The sequence below is a fragment of the Micropterus salmoides genome, unplaced genomic scaffold (assembly GCF_014851395.1).
Source record: "Micropterus salmoides isolate LMB-PRFRI ecotype aquatic unplaced genomic scaffold, ASM1485139v1 Ms_hic_scaffold_18, whole genome shotgun sequence".
NCBI lineage: Eukaryota > Metazoa > Chordata > Actinopteri > Centrarchiformes > Centrarchidae > Micropterus > Micropterus salmoides.
The window spans coordinates 33,310,485-33,324,812 of NW_024040928.1; the positions used below are offsets into that span (position 1 = coordinate 33,310,485).

The 14,328-nt window shown below is 39.5% G+C and overlaps 1 long non-coding RNA gene across 1 annotated transcript; it reads left to right on the forward strand.

Moving 5' to 3' along the window:
• The first annotated feature begins 298 nt into the window (after positions 1-298).
• On the forward strand, positions 299-11,845 carry LOC119908420. Its single transcript, XR_005445265.1, has 2 exons — positions 299-524; positions 9,887-11,845. It is a non-coding gene; the product is annotated as an uncharacterized LOC119908420 (long non-coding RNA).
• The last annotated feature ends 2,483 nt before the right edge of the window (positions 11,846-14,328 follow it).

The window sequence follows — 14,328 nt, forward strand, 5'->3', positions numbered from 1 at the left end:
GGATCTTATAAATGTGTGATTTATGTTGGACCCCATGTAGACTTTGGCTGAGGTTTTGGGCTTCATCAGGTCTTATAGTGAGTACCTGATTTTACTCCGTGCTGTCTGTAAAAAGCAAGAAAGAAGCATACTACAATGACATTTTAACAGATAAGCATGTAAGCATACTGTAACTCAAGAGTCTTGAGTGAATTTTGAATTTGAGTGAATGTGTGATGAACTGTTATATGATTTTGATCCCTATTTAAACGTTTCACAGTGACAGCCATATGCTGTGAGTGCAGCTCTAGGAGAGTACCCCAAGCACGTCCACGTGTGAGATGAGTTGTTAGCTCCCCCCGTGAGAACCAGTCGTGTCTGTTGTGTATCAGGGCCATGGCTCAGAGGTTGGCTGGAAGTGCGATGGGGACCCGCAGCCAGGAGAGAAGGTCCTGCAGGATATAAAGGAGAGGAGAGGGCAGGAGAGGCGGCTCCAAGTGATCCAACAGCAGCTGGAGATCCTGGGCCAGGGCCAAGAAATGACTGTGAGTTCAAAGCAGCAGTGTTCATTCACACACACAACAAAACACATGCTCCAATTCACACAAGTCCTTAAATCCGCACACTGTCTGTGCATTATAACGCTCGTCAGTGCTTCTATCTGTAGACACGTGTGTGACAAATTATTACAAGCACACAGCTCATTCTCAGTCATTCTCAAAAGAGGATGATGAAATCACATGCATTATTTTCTCTGCAGGCCCGTATTTTTTCCTCCATTTCCACCATTCTCCTTCCCTCTCTTTGTATCACTAACACACTCACTTTACACTTTGTGTAAAATTTATATTTTGATTTGCGTTTCTTTTCAGTGAGCAGTTCAATATCTTTCTTTGCTTTGCAAAGATTTGATCTGAGGGCTGGATGGTCGTTTACTCCACTGATAGCCTTTTGTCCTCCATGGTGTTTTATTGCTTTCTAGCATTCCTCGCTGCAATTCGATGTCCACACTCTACGGTGTTCCCTAGAAACCATTGAGCTCTGTCTGGTTTTAGGAGTCTCTGTAGAGTTACAACCACAGAACTGCCACTCTTTCCCTAAACGGCGTAGCTAAAGGCACAACACAAGAATGTTCCAAGAACAAAGGTGGCTAGCGCTGATTTCTACTTTCTCTGACATTTATGACTCTAAATTTTGTGTGAAAGGAAAACATTTGAATTAAATTTAGTGGTTTGACTTTGTCAGTGTTCGACTGGGTAGCTTCTCTCTGTGCTTGCACAAGAAACTACGTGTTTGCTTCTTCACAGCGCTGCTGTTGATAGAAGAAAAAATTCAAATGTGTTGTTCTAATTCTTTACCAGCACATCGGTTCTCACACTGCTGAACCACCACATGATGTATAAACATAAAAGTTTAAACATAAAAGATGTCCCTCTTGCTCACAAACAGTGAGGTAATAAAATCATTAAGTGGGAGCCACACCCTTACTTCAAACAAGGCACCATGCCATGCAACCCAAACCTATTATTTGCCTAATTAAGGAGACACAATTGGAATTTTCTTTCCGTTTGAGGGAAACAGTGCTTTAATTATGATCACGAAACATCAAAACTGCTAGTCTCTTAACTACTTGTGTAGCGAGACGCTCTTTACATTTAGCTGTGTGTCGCTGCATTTTATATACTTTCACTAAATGACTGAACCAAGCGAGCGACTGCTGTGTAAACAGCACACTCCCTCTGTATATTATTAGTGACACCAGCCCTGTTTTGTGGTTAGAAAAGATTCATTTGTACGGAATTTGTCTGGGAGGGAATTCTTCAAAAGTTTCACACAGCTCATAAAGTTGATTTGTATATCGTCCGTAACTCAAATGTCCTCTCACAGTCTTTTTGCACCTGAAGTATGTAGCAACTCTGAGGACTTTGTGCATAGTTCTCTGGCATTTGAAGATAAATAAAACAGATATAAGTATGTGACAAATAAGAAGATATCAGTTTGTGAATATTTTAGATAACGAAATTATATATTAAAATTATTCCTCCAAACAATAATAATACTTTTATTTCTACAGCACTTTTCAAGCTTAAGCACAAAGTGTTTTCCAAATTAAAAGATTTACTGAAAAAAATTTTTAATCAGAAACCCACCCACTCAACCCCCACCGACATACAAAAATTAGAAACATGAGAGCACATACATCAAGCAGCAGTGAGCCTATACATAAACAGATGGAAGTACAAAATGACATAAGTTCATATCTGAATAAGTAAAATATGGATAAAAGACGTAAGCTCATATAGGTGAAATTTAAGGCAATAACTACATATGTAAACAAATAAGATGCAAATATAAGAGATGATCTCATATAAAGCAGATAAAATGTCAATAAAAGAACAAACTCTCTGAAATTAACAAAAACACAACAACGAAAACACAGTTAAAATATATATAATAATATGAAGGTGATGCGATGATGGAAAAGGAAAACATTTTTAAGTGTAGGCAATCTTGTAAAAGTGAGTTTTAAGGGAGCACATGAAAGCTGCAGTGGAGTCAGCAGATCTCACACAGAGGCGAAGGCTGTTCCAACACCAAGAGGCCGTGACTGAAAACTCAAGGTCACCCTGGGTTTCAGTTCGGTCAGTAGAACAACTAAAAGGTTTTGATCAGCTGATCTTAGGGGCCTTGTTGGGTATAAATATAATCTGGAGCCCTACCACAAATTACCTTGTAAGTAATTAATAAAATGTATTTTAAAAGTAATGAGCAACCAAAAATTCAAAAATGTGCATATACAGTATAAGATGTGATACTGTGGTCCAGATAATGCTATTTGTTTCTTTGTCTGTCAAACCTGTAGTAGTGTCTTCTTACAGTCAATTATGACAAGAGTTAGAAAATGAATCCTGAATTTCAGAGAGGAAAGCTGGTGTAAGAGGTTGACTGTCCATGAATTTGTTTCAGGAATATATTTGAAATAATATGTTTTACTGAAGAGCAATAAAACACTACCAGGATGTGATGTATGCCACTCTGTGTTTAGTCTGGCGTGTCTGGAGTGTGACAACTATTGGACAATAGTATATATATATGTAAAATGTAGCATTGACTACTACTATCGACTATCTACTTTAGTTTGATTGATTCCAGTGTAATGTTAAGAATTCAAGTGTTTGTCTAGAGATCTGATTTACTTTTTTGCAGTGATTTATTCAAACAAAAGCTGCTGTGTTGGATTCAGATCTGAGACCTGTAATTTCTCCTTTCTCGCAATCCAAACTACCCTCCATTTCCAGTGAAATTCGTCTCATTTCCAATCCCTCCTTTCACCTTTGGCTTTCCAGTTTCTTTTGTTAGCTGCTAAAACTGTTTGCCTGTGCAGAAAGGTCTTGGCCTTTCCCTTACAAAAAGGTTTCATTCGTATAACTGACATTGTTCTCTGTTAATGATACATAGATGCAAATAACATTTCCGGAAAGAAAAGATAACACAAGTTCAGCGGGGTTATTTTAAACTGTTAGAGCTAAATCTGAGATACTCAACAGCTGATTCCAGCAGACCTTATTTGGCTGCATTCCTGGATCAACTGCAAAAGGAAGGACAATCCCATCTTTTACAGTAAGGCAGGATGCTCTAATCAGGTTAAGGTCAAGGTTCAAGGTAGATTTATTTGTCATTCTTTAACACAGGGATGGACAATGAAAACAAAGTCGTAGTCCCCCACACACAGAACATGAATATAAATATTTAAGATTTATATATATATATATATATATATATATATATATACACACACACACACACAGTTCATTATATACAGTATACAAGGTGGTATGGTAATGTGCAAATGGTATGGTAATAAGCTTTCATTTGTGTCTATTATGCCATTATTGGATGATAGCAGCTACATTAAAACCACAAAAAGTATACAATTACAATAATAATAATAATAAATAATAATAAAGATCAGAATAAAACTTGAATTGAGAATTGAAAGAGGAGCAGAGGTAGGTATGGTCCTTTTTGAACACAAAGAGAGTACCACTCATCTGTTTGTTGGTCAGGCTTTGTTGAGCCTCACTGTTCTGCCAACTCTGCTGTTTGCCCAACTCTTTTTCCACAGACAGGTTTGCCAGAAAAGAGGAGCCATGGAGAAAAAGGATTGTCTCGCTCTCAGCTTCTCTCACCCTCTTCACCCTCTACTTCATTCCATCCATGGCTACTGGCTGTTAGCCTTTTGGCTTGTCAAGCTGTCTGCTCTTCTTGGCCACTTTATGATCTCCTGAAATAGAGACAGTTTGACAAAAAGGGTTCTCCACAATGGTCTCCACTTGTCCTGTGTCACTGCTTCTATGAGTGGCAGAAAAGAAGTGGTGCTCCCACTCATGACCATATAGTAGATGGTTTTGGTTGTAAAATACTCTCCATGCACTGGTGTCTTTACTGCACCACCGAAAACTGCTCTTGTTAAATACAAAGTTCAGTTTAAATTAGATTAGTTTCAAATGTTTAAAGTTGAACTGAAATAAAATTATTATCCTCACTTTTTTTGTAAGAAAGTGTAAACTATATTTAAATATTTTACAGCCGGTATTGTTAGAAAGACGCTGTCATCCTTGGTGGTGTGCTATGTCATAGCCCTGTGCAGCGTGCTGAGACAAGACGTTTTCCCCCCACATTATAAAGTCCCCAGGGCAAACTATTATCTGTATTATCCACATTATCTGACATTTGTCAAACTTGTTTTTTTCTTCAAACGTTGATGCATTCATAGCATGATGTCATCTGTGTACTTGCTCGTGAGTTAGTCTCAACATCTGAATGGGAGCAGATAGAGTGTAATGATACTCCTCCCTATTAGTAGAGAACTGGCCCCTGGGTCTGTGCCGATAAAGCTGAGGTATGTGAGTGAAGTCAGTGACCTTGAAAGCTGAGCAGCCCACACTTGTGGAAAACCGATCCTGCCCCTTGTGTGCACAGGAGCCAACAGTGAGCTGTACAGAGGTGGTGGTCCCTTACAGGGCAGATAACTGGAGGGCTGAACAGTTCTGGCTTTGTCAGATTCTTCTCCAGGTGGGAAACTGATACAGGACAGTGACAAGAACCATGGAATTTTACCAAAGTTTAGGGGTTCACCCACGCACATTTTTTGTTGGGAGAGGAACTGGACTCCCTTGTCTGGAGGGCAAACAACACACTAAACTCACCATCACCTTTGGTGCTTTTGAAAATCACAAGGATGAGGAGTGAAGCGACAAATGACAGTGAATGCAGGGTAGCGTGGTGATCCAGTGGATAGCACTGTGGCCTCACAGCAACAAGGATGTGGGTTCAAACCCTGGTTGGAGTGGGTCCCCACTGCTCCCTTGAGAGATGGGTTAAATGCAGAGAATGAATTTCACAACATGTATGTGACAATAAAGTATCTTCTTCTTCTTAAAGAGTTGCTAAAAAGGAATGTGACAGAGGTTTTCTCTGCACATGGCTTTGTGTGGCTACAGACCAGACCCAGACAGATACAATGAGCCCACCCGATCTGGAGAGCAGGTGAGAGAGCAACAGCACAGTGGGAGATGTCTAGAGCAGTGATGCTGGCATTCTGACAATGACCACCAGACATATCGGGCTTGAGGATTTATAATAATAATAACTTATAGCTATATTTATATAGCACTTATCAATCAAAAGTACAAAGATAAACACAGGGTGAAAAAAGGGCACGTAACACCACTGTAAAGATAAAATAAATGAGGACAATGCAAGACACAAATACAAATGGAAATGGAAATCACAAGTAGGCAAAACAGATTTCCTATAAACAAGAGACTAGAATAAACAACAACTTTATATGACTAAAATAAACACCGTAAGATAAAACAGGCATCTCAGATAATATCTGGATATGCCTTACCTGACTGTGTCTTTTCCAAGACGCTCTGACTTCAGTGATGAGATGCATATCTTACACTTAGGGAGGAATGAAGGGAAAACAATGTCCTCTGGGCAAAAAATGTTCTTATCATTTGTGGGATCTGTCATTCTTGGAATCTAACAGATAATTATCTAATAACGTTTTGGGTTCATGACCAGCCACACCAAAGCCATTTCCTTGATAATGCATTGTTGTTCTGACACAAACCAATTTAAATGTAAACAGCAACTCTCTGAAGGGAAGCAGGCAGTCATCTCTGAAAATGCAGCAGTGTTTGGATGCAACAGAATATATAATATAGAACACAGTGTTTGCAAAGCATGTCATCCTAATGAATATGTGTGTTTCTTCTTCTGTTCATTGTTCCGTTTCTTAAAAGTGTTAGTGTTAGTATAACAAAGGTGTTAGTGTGCTGTCTTTCCATGAAGCTCAAATCCACCCACCCATTAGGAATTGTCAGTGTTAAGTGAGTCTATAGATTCTCCACCTCCAGCTTGTATTTCACATGTTTATGCCAAGATGTATATGTGGGAGTAACTCCAAAACCAGCCTGTAGTGTAGCAGCGCGCACAGCTGCACAACCGAGAAATGGTCATTACAAACCTACTAATTTGTTCAATGGATGCTTGCACAAAAGCCACTCATGGCAGCCTAAAAACAGAAGCTTGTCCAGTTCTGACAGAGGTTTTATCTTCTCCTGCTCTATTCAGTCTCATAATAATGCTTCGTTGACAAACTTCAAGCCAGGCCAAACATTGTTTTTCCTGTCTCAGTAGTAACCCGATGGAAGAAGGGTACTCTCCGGAACCACCTCAATGAAACATACTGTATGTGTTTTATTTGCAAAGCTTTCCTGTATTAGCAGCTCTTTACTCTGCTGTTTACTGTGAGTGTTGTGTGTCTCGGGCAGTTGAAGCCCTGCACTGTAAAGAGCAGAAGTGGCTGTGACACTTTTGTTTAACTGGCTATGTGGAAAGACAGGCAGGAAAACACTGATCAGTCACCCACAGACACCCTTGGCCTTCCTACTATTGAGGGCACCTGAGGTCAACCACTTTTAAAAAGTCACAAAGCTTTGGTTTCTTTCTTCCATCACTTTTCTCTCCTCTCTGTAGAAAACTCTAATTTCTTGCTCTCTTCCAACCGGCTGGTACTGGTTAAAAGCATTTCTGGCCATTAATGCTCCAGCCAGTGGGGCACTTTTTTATTGCCCCATTCATGAACACTCAAACACTGACATGCCAGTAATTGGCCAGTGATTTTTTTTTTCGTGCCATACATCTCAAGTAGCAATAATGGCTCACTTATGTTTGTGCAAGTTTATGATACAGTTGCCATTTCAAGCAAATATTTTTTCTTCTCTGAGTGGGGTGTCGTATAAGTATTAAAACATACAGTGGAATAAACATGGAAGGGAAGTAAGTCTATCCATAATTTCTACCAAGTGTGTCACTAGTTTATCCATACGATTACGTGCAAAAATAAACACATAGCAAACACATGGCCTTTTAATTATCTTCCTTCACCATTTAGAGGTGAAGGTCAAGTCCATAGGGCCGTGACTTGCTACATGCATGTCAAAGGACAAAACATGCAGTCCTGCAGGGGGGCAGCGAGGCTGGAATGTGTCCATGGTGCCTGGGGTCTCCTGTCCTTTGGTAGGACATGATTTGACATGTCTGGGTAATTGAGGAACTTTGAACATGAGCAGATTTGTCTGGTAGAGATGTATATCAGCAACTGAGTCCTGGCGAGGGGCTGGACAGTTTCAGAGGGGAATACAGATGATCGATGAAGAGTGTTTGGGGAGGAATGTGATTTTGTCTCGAGTGACTCAGCGGGATGTGGGGAAGATGTGAAGACAGCTGCACTGACATAATATTCTTTCTGTCTCAGGCCCGAGATGGGTCACACAGTTGTGCAAGCTTTATGTACCAAAATTTTAATACAGGTAATATAGGTGTAATATATAGGAATATATGAATTATTTAATTTGAGACCGGACTGAGCTTTGTATCTGTGGTTCTCAAAGCAAAGTTGCAAACATTTTGGGAAATATTATAATATAATTGCTTGTTTGTGTTTTTTGCCAAGGATTAGATGAGTACTACTGTAATGTCTGGATGCTATATATTAGTTCAGCCAACTAACCTGGCGATCAACATTTCATATCTTGCCTTGCTTTTAAAAAAAGATAAAGCTTGCAAACTCATTCCTTGCCTTGTGATGGTGCAGTGCACAAGATGCATGCCTTTGGTGTGAGAGACCAGGGTTCAACTCCCCACTGTGACATGTGCACCAATGTGTCCCTGAGCAAGACACTTTACCCCTAGTTGCTCCAGAGATGTGCGACCTCTGACAAGAAAAGCAATTGTAAGTTGGATAAAAGCAACAGCTAAATGAATAATTGTCATGTAATGTTGCCATTCTTGCCAGTTCACTTACCTTAGCAGGCTCTGATAAATACTCTGTAACCTACTGCCCAGCCACAAACAACCAGCACACAGAGTTAGTGGTTAGCTAGTGAACGTAGTGGAGCATTTAGCAGCTAAATAGCCAGATAGTTCCCTCAGGAGTTAGTGAAGGCTAAAATGAGAGTGAATATTGGACTTACATTCATCGAGTGGACTCAGAAATCACTCTAAATGAATGATAATGTTGCTCCAGGTCTGCAGGATATACAATTGTTTGCTAGCAATTTGAAAAAATAATTAAAAAAATATTAACTTTATTAAGTGATAATATGTGAATGATGTGTTTACAGCTTGTTTCGCTGCCCCCAAATAGCCAAAAAAACTATTACAATTACATTTAGTTTGTAGCTCACTTCTGCTATGTAGCAGACAATATACAGTAATACAAAAACATGGTAAATGGTAGATAGTAATAAACTATAAGCAATCAAGCAGTACCATTAAATTATTTCTTTATTAAAGATAAATTAATTGTTAATTTTTCATCGTTATGACTTACATCAGAATCAAGGACAGAATAACTGGGTCAGTATCGTTCTTAAAGGCCAGGGACATTCTGTTCAGTGTGGCATGACAGCTAGAAACATGAGTGCACATGGTCAGGGAATGATGACAATGAGTTCTATTCAACCCAGAGATTTAAGGTCTGGTTTTCCTGGACACATTTTTGGAATAATGCTCATGTCATGAAAGGTAATGAGTTGATATTACTGGAACAAATTGAATGTAGAGTTGCAGCTGACTAAACAAAGTACAGCATTCTCACACCAAGACATGGCAAATGTCCATGAACACTCGTGCATAGGTAAATTAGCCATGTCTTACTTTATTACGATAAAGGAACTGAAAGTTTACATAGCCAAATAATTTGAAGTCAGAAATTACGGTTGCAGTTGCCAGATAACACATCACTCCCATGAATAGCTATTGGCATTTTTTGAAACCTTTTCCTTATAACCTAGTTTAAGAAGGTTGGCTTCTCTCCTTGAACTCACATTCACTCCCGGAAGGCTGCCTGTGAGGAGTCTGACTTATCAGTAGAAAAACAGCAAATTTTTCCAACTGGAAGTGTTTTTTCCCGGACAGCTTCCAACTAGACACAGGGGACAACCACAGCCATGAAGTATATTATTATGAAGTGCCACTGCTATCACAGGTCATGCATTAGTGCAACACGCTGTCTGGATTTGTCAAGAACTGAGTTTGAAGTCTTGAAGTGCAGTAAAGGATGTTCGTAATGCCAACAAATTTAGGGAGGATGTTAGGAAGATATCAGCAGTTAAGCTGAAAAATATTCTTTCGTCACTACTGTAATAATAGCCACATGTGACCTCGATACTGCCAGTAGTCTACTATCCGATTGGTTGTCTGTGTGCACGCATGAATGCAAATCTGTGCATATTCTTGACTTTGGTTTTATATACATTTAACCATACAGTCTGAAATCATATATACATTTTCTAAATCACACATACATTATGTCCGTGTCTTTCTACAGAATGAGTCACCAGACCTTACTGAGGAGCAGTTACTTGGTCTGCTGGATGAATGTGAGCTGACAGAGAGCTGGATCCAGGATCTTGAAACGAATGACACCACGAGACCCTAAAAAAGACTCGGATGGGCCTAATCCATCTGACGCCCTGCTGTCAGAACGGCTATCAAAAGATGCATTATTGCTTGGATGTCACTATCAGACTATTTGGGAGTTGTAAGAGAAAAACGAATGATTCTAAACTTATTTAATTGACATAACTAACCTGTCTTATATATAGTAACATAAACTGATTTTGAACATGTTTCACAGTGTGTCTGTAAAGGAAAACCTAACTTTTGGTTAATTGGTAAACTGAGAATGAGAACTGTTATTTTTGTCCTAATTGGTCTCCATGTTTTCAACATGTGGCTGGATTATGTCCCATTTTTTAAATTTGTGTTTATGGCTCTGCATGAGGAAACAGAGCAGCAGGGCCACCCTTTGTATTAACCTAAGTATCATAGATGAGAACAGAAAATTGGTGTCATTAAATCTAATAACTGGGTACGGTGGCCGCAGAATGTTCTATTGCGCACATAAACACTCAGCTGATAGCACCGTGTCTGTGGGGTCAAGTCTGAACACTATATTGTATGAACTTTAAGCCTTCTACCATGAAATGTCTCTGTTAATATTAGTAAATGTGTGGTCAAGCATCCAAAGTGGCTGTTAATGAGGATACAGGGATGATGTGTGCTCCACAGGAGTGATAGTCAGATCTAGTTCAGCTCCCAGGATTTCTTTGATTCTGAAATTGGGCCCTGTTTGGAGCTGGACCTCCTTCCAGCTTAATTTTCATTTTAAAATACAAGATTCCATTGGCAAAAGATGGTCAGATTTGAGAATTATTTTTTACTATACTTTGGTTTGTTTGTAGAGATGTTGCCGCGGCTCCTGTTTGGTCCCGCTTGCACAGTGTGAGTAGCCAGTCTGCACCTGGTTGACCTCAGCCCAGAGGTCCCACCTTTCCTCTCTCTGGCTCTGGACACCCACAGGCTTGTTCGTCTCACTCTTCACCTCACCCACACATTCTGACCCTGTTTAAAGGGCAGGAATTATCTCACATTCCTCTGGACTGAAAACTCGTCGGCCAGGTGAGCCTCCAAGGTCAAACTCCAATGAACCTGCAGAACTATACGTCGGGGAATGTTATCAGACAGCTCAGCACACGTCCAAAAAAGCACATGCAAACACTGACTGAGCGCACTAGATTAGCCTTTTTCAAAACTTATAATAATTTCATAGCTACAAATGCAGTATATGTAGCATTTAGTCCATCTGACAAATACCATCTATGTAATTGAGACAATATGTTTTTAGTAGGGAAGATATACCACACGTTTGGGGTAATGGAAACAGTGAGGTCAGTGTGGTAAGAATGAGGTCACTTCTAATGTAAAGAGACCTGCAGCATACTGAGACTGTCTGGTTTTTCTGGCAGGACTCTCACTGGTGCCTTAGATTACAGCTCTTTCTGGCCCTGTGAAAGATCTCAATTAGCAGTCTGATTTCTGTTTGCTGATGATATACGGGTGCAGGGTCTTACAGCGTAACAGTCCGCAAGCTACAGACCTAGTCTAGGGATACCTCATCTACTTTGACAAGTTTTATTGAACTATAGAATTTCAATGCACATTCTTACTGACAAGAGTGGACCACAGCCATAAGGTAAGTTCATTTGCCCAAAGAGAGTGAATTTATCACAGAATGCAAACGTCCTTATGTGTACTTCTCACATGCAGTGTTGTCATTTGAATGTGTAAGGAGGTGCCTGTGTAATGTGTTATCAGATCTGTATGGATATGCTGTTTAAGTGGGTTATACTTCATATTGAGTTTTCCTGCTGTTGACTCTCAAGGATACTCCCTTTCTCCAAGGCTTCACTAGACTCAACTAATAAATTCCAGTCGCTTGACACAGCATGGCTCGGTTCCCTTTGCTGTTCTAGGGAGAAGACCTCAATCAAAGGAGATATGATGTCCAGAAATCACAGAATTTTAGGTCTTTAGCCATTCAACTGACTAACTTTCTTTGTCCAAAAAGACACCAAGTGACAAAGATACTTTTTTTCCTGAAGTGTTTATTGTTCACTTGACATTACACAATACCATGTAGGAGTATAAACAGCACATTGGGTAGAAACTATAGTACAAAGTTTATAGAAAAGCTTCACTAAAATTTTAAAAAGACACATACAAAAAACAAAATAACAAAGACATCCTCATGTCAGTGTGCAAATAAGTTTATACAGACATAAACGCTTCCATATGAGGACACGCTTCCAGATAAATTATTTAAATAGCAGATATCTACACAAATGAAATAACCTCGACATAAAACAAACAATAATTTATCAAAAAATACACAGGAAATACATATAGCTCAACATCGTCAAGACAACATTTCTTTAATCCTTTACGTTCCTGTTTGGGCTTCTTTCGCTACAAAAATATCTTATATACAGCATATAAATGATACTAAAGTCTTGGATAAAAAAAAGAAGCCAACCAATTTATACTCTGTTGCTAAGACAAGTGATTCTTGTGTATCGCTGGCCTCAATACAAAAAGAATTAATGAGGTAATATTTGTACATAAAGGGTTTCCTTTGATTTTGTCAGAAATGTACACATAAGCTCATGCACACCAGTCATGCACACTGTGCAGAAGCAGAATATTTAGAGATACTGTTAGTGATGATGCCTATCTTTTACTTTTTTCAAATGTAATGCTATAGTGGATATTGATTTCAGATAATTGGATGGGGTTGCTGACAACATTGTAAGATGGAAAGATGCAGAGGTGAGCGAGAATTAAAGCCTTTATGATGAATATGTAAATAAAAATAGCCATACTAACAATGGTTTACCCATGACAGGAAATAGACTAGCCCTCACTGTAAAAAATTATAGATATTAACAAAATATTTGCTATTAATTACTGTCCCAAAGCAGTATTCAGTGTACCTGCTTTGTGGCCCTGTGCTGTCCTGAATTTTGTGCTCTCTTCGTTTTCTTCTAGTGCTCTTTCCTGAGAAGACGAATGTTTTAGGCCAGCCCTAAGTATATACAGGTCTTGCATGAAAGTGGGGTGAGGGTCCATTAAAAGTCAAAAATCAAAATAAACAATTTACGCAGTCATATCTTCATAACAATGCTTTTTGGGTGGCACACATGCACAAACACGCAAACAACATTCACTCTCTTTGATAGTAACAGTCAGTCCATACTGTCCATGGTCCCTCAACAGTTCCTTCAAGGGTTGTATTTAACCCGGCCCAAGAAAGTTCTCCCACTGCTTCTTCACACTAATAAAAGTATTTTTGAGTCCACAGCAGATGTATATTAATGCTCAAAAATATATATATTTAAATTAAAAACATGGTCCCTCATCCAGAGAGGAATATCGACAACAGTTCAGGTGTGCAAAGCAATAAAATGTGCGCCTCCCCCTTCAATGCAGAGCAACAAAGTGAGAGGGCCAATTTCTTCAGAGCAGAGCTGCGCTCACAATTTGAGTTTGGTGCAGTGGTGCAGAATCGTCATTGAACTTTCATTTGGCTTAAAGTCCTGAGGTCAGTTTACCTCATGTTAGCTCACTTGCTCGTCATTCCTCCAATGTGCATTTCTCAAAAGAAAAAGAGATATCGATCCAGGTCTCATATTTATATTCATACTGACAGACTGATTCTGTCTGGAAGAGTGTGTGGTCCAATTATGTATCTGAAGAAATTAAAGAAAGAAAACATGTTATAAATAAAGTCTATGGTGGGGAAACCATTTAAATGTAAATATTTACCCATCACTCGTTCTTACCTCTGCATTCGTTTTGAGGTCAGAGAAGTAAACCATCTCTTGAGAGAAGACGTACAACCCTAGTCGCCCACCAGCATACGTCTTGTCATAGATGTTTCCAGAATCTGCCATGATTCTCTTTCCTTCATACATGACCACTCTAAAACAATCACATTTGATCACATGAGCTCATTGCCATTTTAATTTAAATCGTGCAGATCTGTAATTGATGTAAGGCTATGCTTTTGAAGCTTTGAACTCACCTAAAAGTCCAGTCTTGGGTCTGTGGGTCAGATGCCATCTGTAGGCAGTGAAGTCCTTCCAGCCAATGTTCTTGGGGTCGGCCACAGAGTGCGCACCTGAAAAGGATGAATTGCAATGGTTAAAATGAGAAAAGAGTCAATATTGTGTTAAAATATGTCTCGAGCCTGAGTCAATTAATCTATTCTCACCTGCGGTGTCTCCGGTGTGCCACAGGGTTCCTCAGATGCTCACCAGGCCCGGTGGTGAGTTGACCACTTTGATTGACAGGCCAGAGTAGCCTGAGCTCTTGTGGGTGTGTGGACCAGTAGGTCTGTGTAATCTGTTTCCACATCACTGTGTAAAGCGT